This window comes from Puma concolor, chromosome C2, assembly GCF_028749965.1.
Source record: "Puma concolor isolate L17-30 chromosome C2, mPumCon1.1.hap2, whole genome shotgun sequence".
Lineage (NCBI taxonomy): Eukaryota > Metazoa > Chordata > Mammalia > Carnivora > Felidae > Puma > Puma concolor.
Window position 1 is genome coordinate 34,543,733 of NC_141675.1, and position 15,803 is coordinate 34,559,535.

The 15,803-nt window shown below is 37.7% G+C and overlaps 1 protein-coding gene and 1 pseudogene across 6 annotated transcripts in view; one reads left to right on the top strand and one right to left on the bottom strand.

Moving 5' to 3' along the window:
• Window positions 1-15,803, top strand: part of LOC112850019 (small ubiquitin-related modifier 2 pseudogene) — a 243,033-nt pseudogene that overhangs the window by 136,005 nt on the left and 91,225 nt on the right. The window lies entirely within an intron of this gene.
• The window catches only part of PIK3CB (phosphatidylinositol-4,5-bisphosphate 3-kinase catalytic subunit beta), a 191,641-nt gene that overhangs the window by 111,954 nt on the left and 63,884 nt on the right, over window positions 1-15,803 (bottom strand). The window lies entirely within an intron of this gene.

A 15,803-nucleotide genomic window follows, 5' to 3' on the forward strand; every position in this document is an offset into this window, starting at 1 on the left:
AAATAAATTATTTAAAAACACTTTCAGTTATCACTACATACATTATATACACACACCATACTGACTCAACATAAATTCAACATATCACATGTGAAAAATGAAAGGTTTAAAGATTACAGATTTCTAAGAAATTAAGAACCATTCAACAAGTGATTCTTGCCAGGTTTTACTTAGATAATATTGGCTTCTTTGGCTGAGTTCTTCTCTGCAAACTTCAATGAAAATAGCAATCAAGAGGGTCTTCTTTCAAAAATAATTTTCTATCAACCTCATGTAAGAAAATGTCATGAACTTGTCATGACCCACCACCTAAGTATTAAAAAGACCAAGTCCCTTAACCCAGCTGGCAAGGTCCTTTGTGCTATGTCTCTAGCCTATTTTTCTTTACTTGTCATACTTGTACTACTAATGAACAGCCCAGGCCTTTGTACCACAAGTATCTTCTGCCCTCCTGCTGTTAGAACTACGTTCATACAAATGTTGACACTCCTGGAATCAAGCCCCTATTCCAATAAATGCACCCCTCAACTGCACCTTGAGGACTTCCTTGAGGGCTTCCTGCAAGGAAGCACAACAATAACAGTGGGAAGAACATGGCACTGAAGTTAATTAAACCAAGATTCAAAGCCCATTTATTCAAAGAATGAAATTGTTATACCAAAAGAGACAATTGCTAACTCAAAGCCATTTTTCAGCATCAAAAGCAATCATGACATCCATGAGTTGAAACACATCAAATATATATAAATGGGTGACTTAATAAGAAGAAACAAATGCTTCACTGATCACCACCAGAGACTGCTAAGACCAAATCACACTATTCTGAAAACTGATAAAGAACCTGAGTGCACCTGGGTGGCTCAGTTGTTTAAGTGGCCGACTTCAGCTCAGGTCAAGATCTCACAGTTTTTGAGTTCAAGTCCCGGGTCAGGCTCTGTGCTGACAGCTCAGAGCCTGGAGCCTGCTTCAAATTCTGTGTCTACTCTCTCTCTGCCCCTCCCCAGCTAGCGCGCTTACTCGCACTCTGTCTCTCTCTCTCAAAAATAAATAAAAGTTAAAAAAGAAATTAATAAAATAAAATAATGGGGAAATAAATCAAACATTTAACCAGCTTGTGCTAAATTATTTCAGGGTAACCAAATAATTGATGAGGGTAATTTTTTTTCTTAATTATTACAACTTTAGCTCATAAACACAAAAAGAATGATAGAATTAGAAAAACACCACCTTGCAACTTCTAATCAAACAACAAACTGAGGCAATAATGCATAATTAATGGATGCTAAAACAAATTTACAAACTAAAGTGAAAGGATGATGAGGAAATTTACAATGAACATATCAGGTCGACACCATCTAAATCCTAAGAATAATCCAGACATAGGTCACCTCTTGAATGGAACAGGATTAACCACTACCCATAGGATACACTTGATTTAAAAAAACAAAAAACAGAGGTGCCCCAGTGGCTCAGTCAGATGAGCTTCTGACTGGCTCAGGTCATGATCTCATGGTTTGTGAGTTCAGGCCCTGAGTCAGGCTCTGTGCTGACAGCTTGGAGCCTAGAGCCTGCTTCAGATTCTGTGTCTCCCTCTCTCTCTGCCACTCTCTGCACGTGCTCTCTCTCTCTCTCTTTCAAAAATGGATAAACATTAAAAAAAATTTTAACAAAAAACAAAAAAAACTGAACCTGAATTTAATCAAGTCTCTAGATCTGATCTATTTACCAGTTTACAAGAAATAGGGGAAATAGAGAAAGGAGTTAAAGACTTCAAGGAAGCATCAGTCAAGTACAGAATGAATCACCAATAATATAAGCAATAAAAAATAACAAAACAAGCTAATCAATAATAAAAAAAAAGGAAAGAGAATGGTGCAAGGACTGCTAAAGAATAAAAAAACATTTATGAGACAGCCAAATCGAACACTAATTTCACCAAATCATCTATAAAAACCTATCTCTGAAACAAACTGGGAAATTTAAATATGAATTAAATATTAGATTATATTTTAAAGAAATACTGTTACTTTTGCGAGGTGCAATAATGACATGTTGGTAAGGCACCTGGCTGGCTGAGTCAGTGGAACATGTGACTCCTGATCTTGGGGTTGTGAGTTCAAGCCCCACACTGGACACAGAGATTACTTAAAAATGGAATCTTTAAAAAAAAAAAAAAAAAAATCCCTCACCTTAAAAAATAGTAATAATGGCATGGTGATTATGTTTCTAATAATCAGTCTAATAATGAGCCAGATAGAGATGCATAACAAAGTATATGCAAGGGTAAAATGACATTATGTTTGGCATCTGCTTTAAATTTCATTTTTTAAAAAAGTGAATGGACAGCTGATTTCAACAAAGGTGTGAAGGTAAGTCACTGAGAAAAAGGACAGTCTGTTCAACAAATAGTGCTGAAATCCAGATATCCATATACTAAGAAAATGAATCTTAATTCTTATCTCTTACCAAAAGTAAAAATTAGCTCAAAATGGATCATAGGCCTAAATGTAAACTCAAAACTTTAAAACTTCTAGAAGAAAATATAGGAGAGGGGCGCCTGGGTAGCTCAGTTAAGCATCCAACTTCAGCTCAGGTCACGATCTTGCAGTTTGTGAGTACAAGCCCCTCACCGGGCTCTGTGCTGACAGCTAGGAGCCTGGAGCCTGCTTTGGATTCTGTGTCTCCCTCTCCCCCTGCCCCTCCCCCACTTGCACTCTGTCTCTGGTCTCTCAAAAATAAACGTTAAATTAAAAAAAAAAAAAGAAAGAAAAGAAAAGATATAGGAGAAAATCTTTACCTTGGATTTTGCATACTTCTTAGATATAATACTGTAAGCCCAATTCATAAAATAAAAAGCTATGAAGCATCATCAAAACTCAAAACTTCTGCCTTTACCCAGATACTGTCTACAACACAAAAAGGCAAGCCCCAGAGTAGGAAAAAATGTTTTCATGTCAATGAAGGGTTATATCCTGAAAACATAAAGAACTCTCAACATACAATAATAAGAAAATAAAACTCAGATTTTTTAATTGGCAAAAGATCTGAACAGACACTTCATCAAATATGTATGGATGGTAGGGCTGCCTGGCTGGCTCAGCCAGAAGAGCATGCAACTCTTGATCTCAGGGTTATGAGTCCAAGCCCTACTTTGGGCATAGAAGCTTACTTTAAAAGAGAAAAATATGTATGGAGGGCAAAAGGGTTCAATATTATTTGTCAATACAAATTAAAACCAGAATGTGACACTACCACATACCTAATACAAGGGCTAAAATGAAAAACAAACAAACAAATAAATAGGTAAAAATAAAAACCCCAATCACGCCAAGTGTTGGCAAGGATACAAAGGAGAGTTCTAACTCTCATAAAGTGCTGGTGGGAATGTTAGATAGTATGACTACTTTGGAAAACAGTTTGGCAGTTTCTCAACATATACCTACCATATGACCCAGTCATCCTACTTCTAAAGCTATGCAAAAAGAAATGAAGGCATATAAACACACGAAAACTTGTACACAATTATTCATAGCGGCCTTATTTATATTGGCAAAAAACTAGAAATGATTCAAATGTCCATCAACAGGTAAATGGATATAAAAAACTGTGATATTCATGCAGTGGAATACTATACAGCGGAAAGGGGGGAGCATTACTGAAACATTCAACAATACAAATGAATCTCAACATAATTATGCTGAGTGCAAAAAGCCTGACAATAAGAGTACATGCTATATAATTCCACTTACATAAAACTCTAGAAAATGTAAACCAGTCTATAGTGACGAGGAGGAAGGGTGGGTGGGAGAAACAGGAAGAGAGATTATAAAGGGACATAAGGAAACTCTTGGGAGTGATGGATGTGTTGTTCATTGCCTTGACTTTGGTGATGATTCAAGGGTATGTACATATGTCAAAATGTATCCAACTGTACACTTTAAATACCTGCAGTTTATGGCAATTATACTTCAATAAAGCTTTTTTTTTAAATTGAGAACAGATTAAACAAGAAAGCAAAATATTGATACTTATTGAAGCTGGGTGATAAGTACATTACATTACTCCTCTCTTTTTGTGTATACTTGCAATTTCTAATAACAAAAAGATTTTGTTAGGGCATCTAGCTGGCTCAGTCAGTAAGCAGAGTATGTGACTTTTAATCTCCAGGTCATGAGTTCAAGCCCCACACTGGGTACAGAGCTTACTTTAAAAAGAAAAAAGGTCTTATTAAATCCCATCTATACCACTTACCAGCTATGTGAGTTTTAGTAAGTCACTTAAACTTCTGAGCGTCCAATAACTAAAAAAAGGGAAAATAATAAAATGTGCCTCCTGGGATCACCATGAAGACTGAAGCAGCTAATGTGTTATAGCCAGACACAGTAGATTCTAGTAAATGACAGCTCTCTTCCCTCCCTGAACATCTAGCCTTTACTAATTTCTCTCTGCTAACTGTTACAGCTCATAGACTGAAACCATCACACTGACACTCGTGCAGGCCCTGAGCCTTTCTGATGTGCAGTCTTGTTTCTGTGGGCAGAGCAGTCCAACAGCTTCATTGTGAAAGCTGGTTCCATCCCTCACTGGCTGAAAGATCTTGGGCAAATCACACACCTTCTCCCTACTGTTTAACTTTTTATTTATTTATTTCAGAGGAGAGAGAGAGAGAGAGAGAGAGAATGCAAGCAGGAGAGGGGGCAGAGACAAAGGGAGACAGAGAACCCCAATAAGCGCTGACAGCGTGGTACCTGAAGAGGGGCTCAAACTCATGAACCGTGAGATTGTGACTTGAACCAAAATTAAGAGTAGGAAGCTCAACAGACTGATCCACCCAGGCACCCCTATCTTCCCCCTGCTTAAGCTCCCTCATCTGTGAAATGGTGAAATCAACAGTAACTACCTTATAGCATAGTTATAAAAACTGAAGAAAGAACACCTGGAACCTAGTAAGTCCAATATAAATGTTTGCTGCTAATTACTATTTTTTATTTTTATTCAAAGGCCCTAAGTTCTTTTGAACTGTCAATTATATATTTTCAACTTTTGTTTCCCCAAAAGTGATTAGCACATAGTAGCCATTTAGTAATTCTTTAAGACAAAACATTATTATATCTACTCCTACAATTAAAAAGAAAAAAAAAGCTCACAGGATAATAAAATCTAAAAAAAATGTTTAGGGACGCCAGGGTAGCTCAGTAAAGTGTCTGACTCTTGACTCCGGCTCAGGTCATGATCTCACAATTTCACTATATCAAGCCCTGCATCAGGCTCATGCTGACAACGTGGAGCCTGCTTGAGATTCTTTCCGTCCTCTCTCTTTCTGTCCCTGATCGCATGCTCTCTATCTCTCAAAATAAATAAATAAACCATAAAATAAAATAGCTGAAGGTGAGTACTTACTCTGTGCCAGCATTCCAGCAAGTTCTTTATGTGCATTTCTATATTCTACACTTACTACCACCCTATGGTAATATTACTACTTCTTGAGGAACTTAAAGAGGTTGAGATCCCATGGCTACCAAGTGGCAGTCCTGGGATCTGAACTTGAGTCTAACTGCAGGGTGAGCCTCACACCACCCTCTACATAATAACTATTAAAAACCAGAAAAAAAAAAGTATGAGACATTTAACCATAATAAACCACATTATGTTAACTATAAGCTCCTTGAGGGCTTGCCCCAGTGCTTTTGAAAGTACATCTCTGACCACAGTGTATGGAGAAGTCATCATACTTAGGCACCCTAAACTGATATTTTTATAAACATGAACAAAACTACACGAAGTTACTACAGGTGTCATTAACAATTACTGGTCCTGGAATTGCTTTAGGTATATCACTGCAAAACAGCCTGTGGAGACTGTCTTTAGTTGAGGAGCTTTTCAACCTTGCAAATATCAGGTGTTCAAGAAAACATACTACCCCAAATTATAAAGACCATGCTTTGCCTATATTCATCTACCATGATGCAAACATGGGGAAAAGCCAACTCCTGAACACCAAGTCACAGCATTTACGACAAACGAATCAGGAGTTTTAAAAAAAAAAAAAAAAAAAAAAAGGTGAGAGAGGAAAAACAAAAGTTAGCATTTAAAATTGAGAAACGTTTATGAAACATCAGCCATCTGTCACACAATTACAATAATAATAAACCTTACACACCCCTACTCTTCAGCATGGATTTTTGGCCAAGACTCTCATAACTGAAACCAAATCACCTAATGTGTAACAATAGGAATAAAGGAGCATGAAACTATAAAAACAGAACCTCTAAGATCTCACCCTTACCAGACAGCTGGAAACGCTGAGGTTTCCTAAGGCCTGAAACCCAGAATAGCATTCTTTTCAAAGAGACTGCACCTTACCACCCTACAGCATTAACTCTCCAGATATAAACTTCTGAATTTCTGGGGCACTGGAGGAAAATGCACTATGGTAGATTTAAGAATTTCTTGATGAAGTAGTTATAACTAATATGAACTACAGGAATGAATTCATAGACTCCTACCTTCCTTCCTTTCTCGTTGTTGTTCTCACACATTCTGTCCTTAACCTCGCCATGATGAACCACTGATACTTGCCAGCATATCCCATACTCTCTTCTGCCTCCTATCTTAAATGTATCATTCCCTCTCCCTAAAATGTCCTCATTTACATAACCTCCTGATCAACTCTTACTCTTCTAGACTCTTGGAATCCTTCCCTAATACTCCTCTGTGCACCCAAGCATAGGGCAGATCTATGTCAAATCAGGAGCATACTACATTGAAGCTCACTACTTACAAATAGCTCCCAACGTCCTATTATTTCCAGCTCTTTATGTGCAGTTTTGAAACACATTATGTCTCAGTAAATATTTACATATGAGTAAATGAATTAATGAATGAGAGAAACAAATTCTATGGAAGTCACTTAGTAGAACAAATATACTGGAAAATTGAAAATGTGATTTAAATCATGCTTAACAGGAAAAATTTACATGGCCTTCAATGTAGTCTTTCAGTGAACAGTCTAAATCCATAAAAAGCACACAAAGGTGACATCTTTACATGAAGTCAGGGTAATATTTACCAATATACAGATAAAATGCCATACGCATATAGATCTCTTAGAACTCATTAAAATTAAAAAACTGAAAGGATTGAACTCATATAAGTCTACTTAACTCAGTTAAGCCTATTTGCCTATGGCTTTACAAAATCTCAGTCTATATTTTATAGCAGATGTATCTTTCTATAAGAGTAAAGCAGAAAAATATTAAGAAACATACAGAATTCTTACTGCATCATCACATGCAATGAATCAAGCTTTGCCTAATACCACTTTGTCTCCAATCCATAAATTCCTGTCGTATGAAAAGGAACATGAAAATCTCACCTATAACCTAAGCACTTCACCCTCACTGTGTAACAGTAACAGTATAGGCATTTTCTTCCATAAATGATGTATTTTAAACTACAGAACTGTACTGTTTATGTAACTGCTACTCCCATAAAATTGGCATCTATTAAATTTACACAGACTGGAGAACTCCCATAATGTCAAAGGATAACCATGAATTTCAATATAAGGAAAAAGAATACAGAATTTCACTTCAGAAAAATTCACTAAGCTCCACATTTATGTTTTTGTATTTTTCTGTATCTATGATGTATTTCACAATAGAAATCTTTAGAAACATTTAAATAAATTAAAATTTTTAAACTAGCAAAATAAGCTGCAAAGTATTTTTCTCATGTCATCTCAAAATGCAACCAAAAGGGAAGTTTAATCATTTAGCTTTAAAGTTAATCAAGCTCTTTGCTTACTAAAGGAACATCGTACCAGTTTCCAAAATCAATTACTTGATCTTCAATTTCAGGGGAAAAATCCTTACTTTCAAAACTGTCAACTAATTCAAAAAATCCAATGATTCAGCAAGATAATAAAGATGCTTGTTAAGCAGTACTGTTTTTATTTTTTTTTTTATTTTTTTTTTCAACGTTTATTTTATTTTTGGGACAGAGAGAGACAGAGCATGAACGGGGGAGGGGCAGAGAGAGAGGGAGACACAGAATCGGAAACAGGCTCCAGGCTCCGAGCCATCAGCCCAGAGCCTGACGCGGGGCTCGAACTCACGGACCGCGAGATCGTGACCTGGCTGAAGTCGGACGCTTAACCGACTGCGCCACCCAGGCGCCCCAGCAGTACTGTTTCTAAATAGAGACTTGGAAATGTTACTCTCAACCAGGAGTAAATTATCAAAGGAAATAATATTGCAAGGTTATACTACTTTCTACCGCAAGTGTCATATTAATAATATTTTACTAATAACTGAGACTGTTGTCAAACTTTATAAACACTCAGGTAGAAGGGAGCCTCTTTTTTTAAGTTTAGTTATTTTGAGAGATAGAGGGAGCATGAGCTGGGGAGGGGCAGAGAGAGAGAGAGAAACAGAGGATTGGAAGTGGCCTTGGAGGCGACAGCAGAGAGCCCCATGTGGAACCTGAACTCACGAACCGAACCCTGAGATCATACCCAAGCCAAAGGCAGATGCTTAACTGACTCAGCCACCCAGGTGTCCCTCTTTCTTTTTAAAGTTTATTTATTTTTGAGAGAGAGAAAGAGAAAGAGCATGAGCAGGGGAAGGGGAAGGGCAGAAAGAGAGGGAGACAACTCAAAGCAGGCTCTGGGCTCTACGCTGTCAGCATAGAGCCCAACGTGGAGCTCAAACTCACGAACTATGAGATTATGACCTGAGCTGAAGTCGGAGGCTCAACCGACTGAGCCTCCCAGGCACCCCACTTTTTTCTTTTTTTTAAAGTAGGCTCTGTGCCCAATGTGGGACTTGAACTCACAACCCCAAAAACAATAGTCGCATAGTCAGTCTACCAACCGAGCCAGCCAAGTCACTGAACAAGTGACTTACCAGATCTCAAGGTTGTGAGTTCAAGCTGCACCACGATGGGCATAGAGCCTATTAAAAAACAAAATAAACCTCAGACCACTCAGGTAGACATATAGTATATAATTACAGACATACAGTATATAACATATAGGTTGTACTTGTGTGTCATTTTAATAAAAGCACTGGGGCGCCTGGGTGGCTTGGTCGGTTAAGTGTCTCACTTTGGCTCGGGTCATGAGCTCATAGTCTGTGAGTTCGAGCCCCACATCAGGCTCTGTGCTGGCAGCTCGGAGCCTGGAGCCTGCTTCAGATTCTGGGTCTCTCTCTCTCTCTGCTCCTCCCCCATTCACACTGTCTCTCTCTCCCTCTCAAAAATAAACAAAAAAAATTTTAATAAAAGCACTCTTTATTAGAACAATTCTCAAGGTTTTCAAGTATTTTAAGCTAAATACTACTTAGAAGAATTTTTTTCTTTTTAATGCTTTTTACTTACTTTGAGAGAGAGAGGAGAGAAGGAACAGGAGAGAGAGGAGAGAAGGAACAGGGCAGAAAGAGAGAGAGAATCCCAAGCAGTCTCTGCACTGTCAGCACAGAGCCTAATGTGTGGGGTTCAGTCTCAGAAACCATGAGATCATGACTTGAGCCAAAATCAGGAGTCAGAAGCTTAACCCACAGAACCACCCAGGCACCCCAGAAGAATGGTTTTCAATCCTCTCATTTTCCATACTCGTTTTAAACAAACATTTTACAAACTTTATAAATCAGCAACAATATAACATATATATACCTAATTTCAAAATAAACCCATATAATGTCCTAACCGTAACATAAAGGAGAAATAAGATAATAAATTAATAAAGTTTCTCTCAGTATGTGAATACTTACACATGACCAAACTTACTGCCTAATGAAGCAGTCAGGTTTGCCTCTAAGCACAGAATCACCACGGATATGACAAACACAAATGCAGACTAGTCCAAATGTGTTGTACTGATGATTAAATACTACAAATGCCACTCAATGGGGCCACAGATTTCCCAAATTTATATCTTTTAAAATCAATATTTTGAAGTCATGTAAAAAATATTTTGTATTATGCTTTTGTGTAATAAAAGTTAAGATCTCGGCTCAGATAATAATAAATACACTTTTCACCTGCATGAATATCTGGAAGAAAATTAAAAAATTGTGTTGTATCTGAGACTTTTGTTGTCAAAGACTGTCCTATGCATTGCAGGACACCTAATTATCTATTATCTAACAGTAAGGAGCACTTCCCCCAAATCATTATATCAACAAAATCACTCCTTTATGAATTTCAAAAACATTGTAGAGGAGCGAGTTCACACTGTCCACTTTTTCAGAACCACTGCTCTAGGACAATTCCTATTATTTATCAAAGTAGTAATTACCTAGAAATGTTTTTATCTAGACCTAATTGTACTCTTGTATTTAAAATAGTAATGAACCCAATTTATCATACATTTCTACTGGCAAACAATGGTGTTTCTTGTATTTGGCTATGTTGTCTTTGGTTAATTCTTGAAGGGTAAAAGAAGATCAAGTAAAGAAAACTAGCCCCTTAACCAGTCAGAAGAATGTAAGGCCAGTACGACTGGCTCTTAATTTTCTAGACCCTTCGTAAACAAACTTACAGGTGCAGTGGCTGTAAGTAACTTGCAGCTCTTCAGTACTACTGAGAGAGGGGGCATACTCACAAAATATACTGTGCTGTTGCTGAAACGGCATGTCCTTTGTCAGACTAACACTGTGGCATGGTTGCTAAACAAACAAGGTAACAAATCAAGTGCTAACCGATAGGTGATCTTTTGTAGAGATATTCTGAAGAAAAATTACTGCTACACATTTAAACACAAAATATATTCTGGTTCCTATTTCCCTTAGTCAACCTGATTTCACAGAGAGCACCACACTCGAGAGTTCAGCCTGAGAATTCACCCAGGAGTTTCAGGTTGGCAGAGGTCTTAAGAGTTACAGACCCGGGGCACCTGGGGGGGTCAGGTGGTTAGGCGTCCGTCCCTCTCTTGATTTGAGCTTAGGTCAGGATTTCACGGTTCATAAGTCTGGGCCCCGAGTCAGGCTCAGGGTGACAGTGCAGGGAACCTACTTGGGATTCTCTCCCTTTCTCTCTCTCTCTCTCTCTCCCCTCCCACCTCCACCCCACCCACTCGTGTGTGCACACACACACACTCTCTCTCAAAATAAATAAAAAAAAAATTACATACCCTTCTCATTTTAAAGAAAACAAGCTAACTAACTAACTAACTAAATAAATAAATAAATACTAAGTCCCAGAGAAATTCATTATCAAGGATGACACAGAAACAGAGCCAGGACCAAAGTCAGATTTTTTTTTCCCAAGCAATTAGCATACTTTTAAAATTTTCCCCCCTTATTTCTCTTTAAAAGAAATGTTCTTCACAGGGTTACCTAGCCCAGCAGAATCCTCAGTCTCCCATCCTTCTTCTGTTTGAACCCTGAGGACAAGTATGAAACAACTATGAAAACAACTCTTCCAGGAAGCTATCAGAGGACACAGAAACTTTGGCAGCGACAATGAGCTCAACTAAACCCTTAGACTATAATTACAAACCTATATCCTATCAATTGTTCACTGGCAGAAAGAGAGGAAAGGGTTTAAATGTTCTCAGCTTCCCTAGCAATATGCCATCAAAGCCATCAGATTTTACTTTTTTAAATCAAATGATTAGCAGAAACAAACATAAACTTGTTATACAGGTGAACAGATTTAACCAAAACCTACTCTGGAAAATCATGAAGAAACTCTGAAATTGAAAGAGAATTTTTTTTTTTTTAATTTTAGAGAAAGAGAGTTCAAGCAGGGAGGGGGGTGGGAGAGAGAGCGAGAGAGAGAGAGAGCGAGAGCGAGAGAGAGAGAGAATGAATATCTTAAGCAGGCTCCATGCTCAACATGGATCATGACCCTGGGATCATGACCTGACCCATAACCAAGAGTTACTCAACCAACGGAGCCACCCAGGTACCCTTTGAAAAAGAATTTTTAAAAACTAAATACAATAGCATTTACCTAGTATTTACTTCTTTCCTATTATATGATAGAACTAGAAGAAAAGTGAATGTTCACACAAGTACATTAACACTGAAAAGGGCAGAACACTTTTAAAGAGTATTACATTTACGATCTCAAACCTTCAGGTTTCAATCACAGACCATTAAGTGATGGGATCTTGATTCATGTGGGCTTGAGTCCTCACATCCATATTGTTCAAAAACAACAAATCAGCTTCATCTGATTTGTTTACAGTAAAGTATGCATTATACTAAGCACTAAAAATCTGAAGAGAGTAGCACTTCATTTTTTAAAGATGGTTATTTTATCTGAATCATCACAAGTCTACATAAAAGATATCTCGAAAGATGGAGCTCCAAGCTGGCTCAGTCAGTAGAGCATTCTACTCTTAAGCTCAGGGTGGTGAGTATGATTCCCATGTTGGGCATGGAACCTACTTAAATAAAAACTAAATTAAGTTGGGGACGCCTAGGTAGCTCAGTCACTTAAGCATCTGACTCAGGCTCAGTTCATGATCTCACGGATTTTGAGTTCGAGCCCCACACCAAGGTCTCTGCTGTCAGCACAGAGCCCGCTTGGGATCCTCTGTCCCCCTCTATCTCTGCCCCTTCTCCGCTCATGCTCTCCCTCTCCCTCACTCTCTCTCTCACACAAAAATAAACATTTAAAAAATAATAAGAGTAATAACTGAATATAATAAACCACAGATTTATATTCTTACTACTTAACCTTAATATAGACAGAATACATTTATAAATAGTGTGCCTCTGTAAAACAAGTTTATTTTATAAGCCAGATTTATTTCAACGTCCATGAAAGCAGAACAAATATTTAAAATGACAACACAGGGGCGCCTGGGTGGCGCAGTCGGTTAAGCGTCCAACTTCAGCCAGGTCACGATCTCGCGGTCCGTGAGTTCAAGCCCCGCGTCAGGCTCTGGGCTGATGGCTCGGAGCCTGGAGCCTGTTTCCGATTCCGTGTCTCCCTCTCTCTCTGCCCCTCCCCCGTTCATGCTCTGTCTCTCTCTGTCCCAAAAATAAATAAACGTTGAAAAAAAAAAAATTTTAAATGACAACACAGGGGCACCTGGGTGGCTCAGTCGGTTAAGTGGCCGACTTCGGCTCAGGTCATGATCTCGCAGTCCGTGAGTTCGAGCCCCGCGTCAGGCTCTGTGCTGACAGCTCGGAGCCTGGAGCCTGTTTCAGATTCTGTGTCTCCCTCTCTCTGACCCTCCCCTGTTCATGCTCTGTCTCTCCCTGTCTCAAAAATAAATAAAACGTTAAAAAAAAAAATTTTTTTTTTTTAAATAAAATAAAATGACAACACATACTTTACATACAGAAATGACTTCTGTGGATAACCCAGGCACAGACAAAACTTCAGTCTTAAGGAATTCTTCTCTTTTAAAACTTCCCAACAAATAATCTACAATGCACAAATAGTTCCCATCACACTACCTATCCTGAAGAGGAAAACATAGCTAAAACAGTACAAATTTAAATAAAATATTGTTACTAAAGTTTTCCCACCCTCAAAAAAATAGATTACTGTCTTTATGTCTTAAAAGACAAACTCCAAAATACATTCAAACTCAATAAAGGAATCATCTCAGATAAAATTATCCAGTATATAAATGTTACTTTTCTTAACTCTGAACAGAGTTCAGAGTAACTGTTCATAGTTAAGAAAGAGTCATCAAGTATTTAACTTTGAATTTTATCATTCTCTTTAGTCTAGCATATAGCTCATCAATAACGAACTAGACCCACAGAGATTTTATTATTTAAACACTAAGTCCTTTTCATAATCTGGTTTCATCTACATGCTTTGTTGTACAACTTGGCTGGTACAACCATGGTAACTTACCTAACTTCTCTGACTTTCAGTTTCCTAATTTATCAATAAGAATAAGCAATTTCCACCTTGCAGCGTTAGTGTAAGAATTAAATAAAATGGTGCATACAGAAAAACACCTTGCATAGCACATGACAAAAAGCACTCAATAACCAATGACTAATATTAATTTATAATAATACTTGTTTCTTTCCAATAAAAGGAACAGCCATGACTCCTTTTCACAGCATACAACCTTTTCACAGCATACCAGCCTTGACTGCCTGGTATGAAAGGAATTAGAGCTCCTCAAAAGGTGGTCTCTAGTGACCTACCAGGTGGTTTGCTCTTGTGCATTTCCCAAAATTACAATTTATACAGAAATCCCACAAAACAGTTCTGGGTTAGCTGAGCTGTACTAATTCCTCTTGGGTAACAGCTGACATGATGCTTCGAGTCTTAGCAAATGTATTTTTACTTCCTTGTTACAGCATTTATTTTTGTTAAATACTTCTTACTATCATGTTGTATCACTCTTTATAAGATAAATGGTTCAAGGGGTGCCTGGGTGGTTCAGTCGGTTAAGCGTCTGACTCTTGATTTTGGCTCAGGTCATGATCTCAAGGTTGTGAAATCGGGCCCCACATTGTGCTCTGCACTGTTCTGCTCTAAGCATGGAGCCTACTTGGGATTCTCTCTCTGTCCCTCACCTGCATGTGTACAAAGCACAATCTCTAAATAAATGAATAAATAAATAAATTCCAGTTAGTTAGGATTTAGTGTAATATTAATTTCAGAATAAATAAAATCTTAAAAAAATAGAGCACTTAAATTTCTAAGACACCTCATAATATAATCCTACTAAGAAAAAAAAGTTTCAAATACATGCAAATTTCAAATACTCCTCTGAAATAAGTTTAAATTAACTACAGTTTATCAGTTAATGGAATGCCCTAAGTAGACTTTACAGAATGCTAACGTATGTATTTGACACTTACGTTATGTTAGAAACTGTATTTTTTCAATTTTAATTGTACCACTGCCATTATTTTTTCCTTAAAAAAAATTCCATCCTCAGCACACTCTGGGTACTAACAGAATTCAGCATTCGAAAGATATTCTGGGGTTTTGTTGGGAAATATTACACATAGATCAATGGAATAGAATAGAAAACCCAGAAATAAACCCACAATTATATGGTCAATTAATCTCCAACAAAGAAGGCAAGAATACACAATGGGAAAGAGTCTCTTCAATAAATGGTGTTGCTAAAGCTGGACAGCTACATGCCAAAGAATGAAACTGGACCACTTTCTTGTACCACACACAAAAATAAACTCAAAATAGATAAAGGACCTAAATGTGAGACCTGAAACCCTAAAAATTCTTGAAGAGAACACAGGCAGTAATTTCTCTGACATTGGCTATGGCAACATTTTTCTAGATATGTCTTGTGAGGGCAAGGGAAGTAAAAGCAAAAATAAACTATTGGGGCTACATCAAAATATGCAAAGCAAAGAAAACAATCAACAAAACTAAAAAGCACCCTACAAAATGGGAGAAGATATTTACAAATGACATATCAGATAAAGGGTTAGTATCCAAAATATACAAAGAACTTACCCAGCTCAACATCCAAAAAAAAAATAATCCAATTATAAAATGAACAAAAAACATGAACATTTCTCAAAGAAGACATACAGATGGCCAAGAGGCATATGAGAAGATGCTAGGCATCACTCATCATCAGGGAAATGCAAATCAAAACTACAATGAAATATCACCTCACATTAGTCAGAATGGCTAAAATCAACATAAGAAACAAGTGTTGGCAAAGATGTAGAGAAAAAGGAACCCTCTTGCACTGCTGATGGGAATGTAAACTGGTGCAGCCACTCTGGAACAGTATGGAGGTTCCTCAAAAATTAAAAATAGAGGGGTGCCTGGGTGGTGCAGTCGGTTAAGCGTCCGACTTCAGCCAGGTCACGATCTCGCGGTCCGTGAGTTCGAGC